Source organism: Pelmatolapia mariae, linkage group LG22 (genome assembly GCF_036321145.2).
Source record: "Pelmatolapia mariae isolate MD_Pm_ZW linkage group LG22, Pm_UMD_F_2, whole genome shotgun sequence".
Taxonomy (NCBI): domain Eukaryota; kingdom Metazoa; phylum Chordata; class Actinopteri; order Cichliformes; family Cichlidae; genus Pelmatolapia; species Pelmatolapia mariae.
Window position 1 is genome coordinate 18,492,232 of NC_086245.2, and position 9,592 is coordinate 18,501,823.

Sequence of the window (9,592 nt, forward strand, 5' to 3'; positions counted from 1 at the left end):
ACACCTGAATTTGAACTATGTGAGTTACATTATTTACTTGGTTGCCAGTCTGAAGTGTTGATCATAGACTGTACATAAAAGATGGACTTAACAACTTTGACATATCCATTAGATCAGGGGTGTCGAACTCCAGGCCTCGAGGGCTGGTGTCCTGCAGGTTTTAGATATCACCCTGGGTCAACACACCTGAATCAAATGATTGGTTCATTACCAGGCCTCTAGAGAACTTCAAGACATGTTGAGGAGATCATTTAGCCACTTAAATCAGCTGTGATGGATCAAGGACACATCTAAAACCTGCAGGACACCGGCCCTTGAGGCCTGGAGTTTGACACCTGTGCATTAGATTGTGAAGCCGCATTTTGAAGCTTCATTGTTGGCTACTTCAAGTCGTTTATTTATATTCTTTTTTTTCTTTTGGGAATCACCTGTCCAATTAGTGCTTAGCAACAGATGGATAAAATGCTAGAGCTTCACTGAGCTGTATTACAAATTTAATTAAAATGCTACAAAAAGCACGAAGAGCACTTACAAGATCAAGAGGCCCAGTCCAAGGTGAGGTCTGGCAGACAACGCCCGGCTACAGCTGCTGTGTTCACACACAGAGGTGGCTTTAAGCCTCAATAAAATGAAAATGCATGGAGTATAAAAACATTTAGCCTCTGTACAGTTGTTATGAAGGATATAATTAGCTAAAGGGTTTTGTACCAGTCAGTGAATCTATTAATATGGCAGCTGAGGTTGGGTCTTGAAGTTACTGGGGACTCACTCGCCAGCATCAAGTGGCCATTAATGGAATTGCACCTAGCATTTCGATGGCGATCTCGTTGAAAGGTAAATCCGCACCTACAAGTGGTTAAAAAATGCCTGTAACACAGGTCTGAATGTTGACAGCACAATGTCACAAATAATAATAAAATACAAGTAATTACACAAGTAATACCTGTAAAAGGCGGGTTACATCCTGGACAGGTCATCAGTCTTTCAATGGTCACATCATGCAGTTATAAAAGCTCAATAAAGCTCAATATTAGACCATTAAACTTACAAAAATAACAATTTTGTGAATCAGTTCATTTTATTAGGCTACACTTGGAACACTTTCAATAATCACTTAATAAACAGAAAATCAAATCTAGGCCTCAAGCGTATCACTGTTATGGACAGTTTGGTGATATAGTCCTCACTATGACAATGTATAACCTGCATGATTGTTTTACTGCTGACACTGTGTTTGAGCAGATAAGAGTAACTAATTTACTGAGCTCAATTATACTACTAATGACTATTAGGATGCTCAAGTTTTTACACGCTTAGAAAATAACAAATCAGCTTATACATTTACAGGTACATACAGTGACTCATGATGAAGTTTGGAAATCAACTGTCCCTAAAGGAAATGACCCACAATCCCACACAACACGGGAAGTGAGATCTGAGCTGAATCTGTCCAGATGTACCCCCGTGTATCCTGTCCAGCCCAAACAAATCCTCTCACGGGGAGAGCAGGATACTCGGCAAATCCCTGTATACTCCTCAGTCAGGATATTTAATTCTGACTCAGTGTCTCTCTCTTTTTCACTCTGTCTCTTGACCGTCCTCTGGTTATCATCTGTCTTCTCTCTTCCTCCTGCATTTATTCTCTCTTGTCTCTCCTCCTTCCGTTAGCTCGTTCTGTGAAGGGCATTTGGAAACGTGTTATGCTCAGGGGATGTTTACATCACTAAATGATTGATGGGATGTAATGTAACAATCTAACCTTGAGTAGACAGAACATATTCCATGCAGCCAAAGATCAGACGCACACATCTGCCTTCAGAGTCAGTTATGTTACAATAAATATGTACAGTAATTTTTCACTCAATTTATTAAAACTGGATGGTCAGTGATATGTTACTAGTCTGACAGTTGCTTTAAACTGCCAGAAAAAAGAGAAGATGCTGCGCAACTAATAAGTTCTGTAACTCCAGCCACAAAAAGCAAAAACTAAATTAGTTATGTTATTTAAATTTGGTCCCTAAGCCCTCCAAGGTCACCTCTGGACACAGAGGTCATGCTCCGGTTCCATATCATCTGCTCTTTTAGGTCATTTCCTGGAAGTGCTGGCATTGCGTTTTTACCACAGACCTCAAGCTTCCACACCGAGCAAACACTGACGTCTGTGTCAAACTTACCCAACGTTCATGCCACAAATCATCACCGGTGTCAAGAAGTGAAGTGTTCAGCTATGACTCAGAGACCAAACAGCAGCTTCGAGTAGAAAAAGCTGAAACTGTTCAAAGCCAGTGGTGACAGATTATGTCTGGAATGTGACCGGAGCACAGAGGTTCAGACTGCCACTGTGGGGTTCCACTACAATATCCTGTATAATAAGTCTGAGGGAATACATGCGGTGAAAAAAACCTGAGTTTCAGCATGTGCCACTGTACACTCACAGTGCACTGAAAATGCGTGTTCACCAACCCAGCTCTATCATCCCTCATCGTCTGAGCTATTTACTAAGAATTTGTCTTCCCATGACTGTGTCCTCATACCTAAAAAAGCAAATTGAAGACTTGCACACATGCATGTGGGACTGCAGATTGGGACTTTCAGGGAGGTACCTACAAACAGCAGGAGCAGTGTAAGTGATGCAAAGATACAAAAAGAGATCAAATTTAAATGGCGTAAGGTTTTTTGGGGGTGAAGTTAGAGACCTTTGTATAGGAAATATATTTATATACAGACATTAAAAGTGCATATTTAAACTTAGTCGTGAATGTTAAATCAACTACAAATGGTATATTTGATTATATTATTATACAAGCAAATATGTTGTGCTATACTTTAAAATGGGAATAACAACTGGTGATGATTATGATCATTGCAGCTGTTCCTTATTTTAATTATTCATCGTTGGTGTTTCTTTATTTGTACATGAGGAATGCCAATTAGAGACCAAAGCAGATGGTTTCATTTTATTATTTTGACACATGTTGGTGCACTGGAAAGTCTTCTGACTTCAGAAGATTTTACCTATATGTACATGAAAGCACCTAACAAAGGAGGGTGACTGTGACTTGTCATGATATAGAGCAGGTCACCTAGTCTTAGCCTGAAACCTATTCATACAGAAAAGTACTGGGCCACCTACACATTACACCCATGGGAGCTTTTCAGCCATGGAAACCCATGTCGTGAAGCTCCAGTGAAAAGTTTTTGTCCTGGTGTTAATGCCAGAGGAGGTCCAGAAATCCCCAGTTATTGGGTTATTAAGCAGTGGTGACTTTTACACACTCTGCACCTCAGATCTGCTAATTAGCTGTGGCTAGAAGCCCCATGCATATTTCATCAGCTGTAGTTTGTTTAAATATTACTGTGTATCATCTCTGCTGTATAAACAAATAAAATACTAAAAATGCAGCAGGGGTGACCCTGTTCTGTAACTTTGTGTAGTCTGCCACTTCGTGGGCGACTTGCTGTGGTTCCTGAACACTTCCACTTTGCAACACCACCACTTACAGCTGATTGTGGATTCTAAGGGAGGGAAGAAATTTCACAAACTGAATTGCTGAAATGGTGGCATAGTCTTACAGCACCACACTCCATTTACATCATTTACAGCATTGTTTGTAAAGTCAGACTGCACGGCTATATGATGAATGTACTCACCTGTGGCAATATGACTGAAAACAGCTGAATTTAAAGATTAAGTATTAGTGTATGTTAAGACACAGTGGACCCAAATTTGTCTCTCCCTCTCTCTATATATTCTTCCTCAGTTCCTGACCAGTGCTATCTAATGTAACATCAACACAGCACTCTACAAATAACCGAGAGAAATGTTTTGACAAGAGTTATACTGCTACTTAAAAAGTGAAAAATACAGTTAATCCAAAAACAGCAGGGATTGCAGTGAGAATGAGACAAATATTACAGTCAGGAAAGCTTTAACGTGTGGACTCTGTACAAGTCCTGAAGCTCCTGCAGTGATAACTCAGCAGTTCTGTGGGTCATCTGTGATAATCTGTTGTTTAATGTGGCGTACCAGGTATTTAAGATTGGTGTCTTTGTCTCATCTGCTGTATACAGGACAGCATTCAATGCCTAATATAGGCTTGAGCAGTCAGAAACATGTTTGTAAAGACATTTGTCAAGATAAGATATCTCAAAGTGAAAGTGGAATGTGTAATACGGAGCAGGAGCATACTTTCCAGTGCTTCCTTTATTGTCCAAGAGTCACGGCAGAAGCATTGCTGGAGAAAGATAAAAAACGTTCTCTCTATGGCGTGCCTCAGTCTCTGTGCACAGCAGACGCTCTTATTGTTGAAATGCATGAATTTATGACTAAACCTTGTTTTATTCATGGGGAAGTTTTAACTCAGCTACGTGGACAATGAAGTGTCTGTTCGTAATGTAACTCTGAAAAAGTTTCGAGCTACAGATTTGTTTGAACTGTGCATAAAAAACCAAAAAGAATGATTTCACACAGCAGTGTAATGAAGAACTGGAAAACCGAAAGCTTGTTAGAGTCAGATAATGAATATAATTTTCAGTGATTTTCTGTTGGGAAGTAAATGACATTCACTTTGAAGTAACCATCCACACACATTTGCCTTGTGATGTGCTATGATGATTCAGACATGCCTGTTTTCACAGACACTGCAACATGAATATGTATGAAAGGAAAACAGCCTGTTTTGACCTGAAACGTGCTTATTAAGGGAAAAAAAAAATTCCACAGCTCCCCCACACAGTGTGTGGTCTGCGGCATTAATCAAACACAAAAAAAGGGAACATTTTTACATTTCAAATTTGCTGCATTTCAAAAGCTCTGCTGTCTGTTGGTTATGCCTTGTACAGGCTAGCAGACAAAGGATTGCACAGGGCGCGATGACTCAAGTGACAAGAGGGTGGTTACAAATTCGCTCAGCTCGGAAACCCATCATTACTGGGAATATGAGAGTATCAGAGCTACACTGCAGCCAATTAAAATGTGACCTTGGGTTTTGGTGTTGGAATGGGGTACATATGAAACATGCTGCATCATATGTTGATAAACTGAAAATGTGGTGGACAACGCGGAGTTGAGATGAGCTACTTGCAATTAGCATACCATGAAAGTGGAGGCAGTTTATTAAAGTCAAGAAAAGGTCATATTGTAAACAATTCGAGGCATACAGATACGTGCCCAAATATGCACAACCACCCGCCTCTTCGCTGCGTTGCTACAAAACATGACTGAATAATGGCATTGCTGAGCAGGCTCAACATTTTTTTTTGTTGTTTTACATAATAATGATTTAGATGCTTGTAGATTCTTAAAATTACTGGGCAAAAGTTTTGAGTCACCCCTTATTTCTTTGTATTTTATATTTTGCTAATGGGAAGGATGCACAGTGAGATCTAGCAAAGAAGGCAAAAACAGTTTGTACACTCCTGATGAGGCTGAAATAACCACCTTTTTCTTGCAACACAGCATGAACTCTATTAGACATGCTTTCTTGCAGTTTCTTCAGCACAGGATTTAGGAATAGTTCTTCAGGCTTCCTGAAGGACATCCAAAGCTCTTCTTTGGATGTTGGCTGTCTTTTGTTCTGTTCTCTATCAACATGATCTCACACTTCTTCAGTGTTGAAATTGGAAGAAATTGGTGACTTGTCCAGGTCTGTGAAAGTTAGGACAGCTAGGACAGCTAGGATAGGCTCCAGCCCCCTGGATGGAAATTTGGATTCATCACTCCCGAAAAGACATGTTGTCCACGGAGTCCAATTCTTAGGTAATTTGGCATACCTTAGTCTTTTCTCCATGTTTCACTTCCATAAGAATGGCTTCTTGACAGTAAGTCTCCCACTGAGACCAATTCTGATGAGGTTTCAGTATACAGTAGCTGGATCAGCCGAAGAGCCAGATACATCTCTAAAATGCGGTGTCAGGTCTTTGCTGGAATTTTTTTTCTATTTCTTAAGGACATGACTTCCAGATAATGTTCATCTGCTATAGATAGTTTTTTAGGTTTACTGCTTCTTCTTTTATCCTCAGTTTCCTCCCTTTTTTGAAGAACTCACTACACATCAGGTTTTCAGTTAATATCGCATGGGGAATCCCCTTATCTGTGCAAAAATAGAATCTAATGGCTGTCAAACTGTGTGATCTTTTCCATTTTTCACAGATTCAACTAAAGAAATGGAAAGTTTTTGCAACATGCATCTAGCAGCAAAGTGCCTGAATACAGCCAACAGTCATTCAGCCCTTTGAGTAAGGTGTTATTTTTTGTTATGATCAATTCATAGGCGAGTGTTAAGTGGCTTAATAAACCAAAAAATAAGATTTGTCTGAAAATGGTCAGGAATAAGGACTGGGCTGAAAAACAGCCACTGTCCAAAGATAAACTTCAGAATACCTGGAGAACTATTGCTCAATAACACTTAACTCAAAAACTACAGGAAAGTCTGACCCCTTGAAAAGAAAAATATAAAAAACCAAGGTGTGGCTCAAGACTTTTGCACAGCAGTGTGTGATATCTGCAGCTGGGTAGATAAAAGAAACATAAAAGGACTTCCTCATAAAATACTGTTCACGAGTCTTATCTCGTGCAAGGCGCTCAGAACAAACAGCAGTCAGATTCTATAATTACACTGCCAAACCACCATTTCTCATTTCTGCACTCATTCCCCCTTGAAGCTGCCCATATTTGTTGCCACAGGACAGCAATTAAGAACATGTGACAGTAAAACAGGATGATTTTCCACCAGCATTAGACTGGGCAGAGGAGAACCACTGAACAGATGACTGACTTAACATCCTGATATTGGGAGGAGCAGACATCCGTATGCCACCACATGGGGAAGTGCACTGACTAATAGGCTGACATATGTATGCTTAGTGACTGTAAGCAATCTTGGTACCAGGCACTGAGTGCTGTTTGTGTGGTCAGTAAACACAGGATTCCCATTGGTGAAACGACTCAGTTACAGTGGCACAGAGCAAAAAAAAAAAAAAGTCACTTCTCGAACTAAATAAACTTGCCTGCAGTATGTTTTTTTTTAACATCAGGAGTGGAAATCGAAAAAGTGATCTGAAATCAGAGCCTCAGTAGTTCCCCTACTGGTGATCCCATTTGTGCACCTCCTCATGTGGCTTTAGACTTCTGGTAAAATCGCTCTGACTGCGGAGCTGTCAGTAAACACAGGTTTACCAGGAAGGCAGAGCGGATATTACCCCTCCACAAGGGCACACAAACACACATGTATACACAAATGGTATTGGTTAGTTCAGTGTTGACAGGGTTACCTTGTTGCTGAAACATCTGTTTCATCATCCTTCATATTTGACTTTCAACACAGGTGTTCCGCTTTCCTGTTGTTTTGAGGTCCATTTTTACTGACGGATAAAGCCAATCTAATTTAGATTTATACCTACATCTAGATGGACTGCTTTAAGATTCCTTTTTATAGATTCAAGTTAATTTCATTTTCAGTGCATTACGTATTATTGTGTACAGGTCAATATTTTGCACAATATTTTATCAAATGGCATTTGGATTAGGTTCCATTCAGTGAGTACACCACATTAAGCTTTCACCAGCAAACCGTGGTTATGCAGGAATGCAAGCAGACTTACAGGCTCTTACAAGTTGAGCCAACACCTATTTAGCAATGCATTTGTGCAAACCAGATGACCTCTTCAAAAATCTTGAGAACCGCTGATAGACTGTCACTGTACACTATGATTAAAACGCTATTAAAAAGGTACTACACATGATTCAGATCCAGGCCCGTGCGCATTTCAGGGAGGTGTTTTTGAAAGGAGTACCACAACTGTTTGTGATCTTTATCAATGTGTTGCTCAACTTCAAGTGAAACAGAAAATTGTGCAAACCCTGCAGATTAAACGCAAATGACATTGGTGGAAAATGGAAAGGAAAAACATGCAAAAAAAGAACCTTTGCAATGCACAACCCCCCTTTCCTCTTTCTTAGAATGTTGCTATTTGCTTTGGGCAAATGGGCCGCAGTTGCACAACTGTGCAGCAACCAGCGCTTTAAAACTTCACACACACTCTCGCACAGAGAAAAATGCAGTAAACAGTTTTTGGAAATCCATGCAAGGCAATTCACTGCATTTCAGAATTGCTTTTCCATTAAGTTCAATTTAACAGCCCTCAAATTAGAAACACCTCATTTTACTGCAGCGAGGCTGCTCGCACATATTCCAATGCTTTTAGTGGACTCTAACACAAGCAGACCTTAGTTTCATAACACGCCCCTGCTTAATGATCGTCAAAGCTTGTAAACTGTATAACACTGCATGATCTTAGCATTATTTGGCTTATAGATCACAACAATCTTCTCCAGCATATAAACCACAGTTCATCTTGAAATGTGCATTGGTAAAAATCTGGTGAATTTTTCATTTTAGTACCGTGGCTTTATGATGGGTGGTCTGCTGTTACATATTTTATTTCCAGCCTTCAGATTCACTGAGCCACTCCTACTTTTTGCTTCAAGGGATATACCCTCAGTGACCTAGGATTACTAAGCAAGAAATAAAAAGTTTATTTTCACCGCAGCTTTGGGAAAGTCCAGACACAAATCATGAAGTCTAGCATGTCTACATCATCTAGGTTCCATGTAATGGCATTAATTGTGGTTATGATATAAACTCGGCTGTGGGGTTATTGCGCCATTCTGCAAACACTTTCAAAGACCAAGCCCAGGAAAAGGAGAAATTCATTTCACTGGAAATCCCCTGGAGACAATTACCCGATTAAGATCATAGTGTGTTATGTTCAGGAAGAAAAAAGACTCTTCTCACTTCAGTCAGATAAAATTAGCAAAAAAACCAAACAAACGAGCAAACAAACATAAAAAAACAACATCATGTGTAGTACTAAAACAGGTAAAGAATTTAATTTAGCTACTGCCTTTAATTTCACACATTTTTAAGGTCCAAAAAACAAAACAAAATCAGTGCTTTCTCTAGTAATTACAAGCTCATCCTCGTATCCATCCTTTCACCTCTCACACAGTCCTGTCCTTATCCAGAGTAGGCAGTTTCCCACCCCAGGGCTTGGCCATAGTGCAGTGAAGCTCAGTCCCTCATGTGAAGGTCGGCCCTGATGGGCCATGTGAGCACAAGATTGCCACCTCTGGGGTTGTGAGGCTGGGCTAATTGACTGAAACCAGCCTGTGTGACAGACATTCATCATGACACAGTGACTGAACCACTGAGGGACCATAACCAAACAGAGGGATGTGGTCACCTTTTAGAGCTTCCTCAGCATGAAACTGTGGATATAGTGACTGCCTTTCAGAGGAATTTGAGTCATATCTACAAGGGGACAAAACTAAAACGACAAATCCTCAGTAATTCAACACCTGTATGTGCAGTTTAGTGTAAGGTTTTAATTTTGAATGTAAAATAGCAGGTCTGTAGTTTGGTTGATGACAAGTAGGTCAAATTAGCAGCAAGCCAGCCACCCTCCCCAAAAACAAACAAACCAAAAAAACAAAAACAAAACAAGTTTTTTTAATAAAAGAATTTATTTTTATCTGCAAAATCAGCTTAAAATTGAATGATTGACTGTGAGTCAATATGTGGTTTGTGACAAC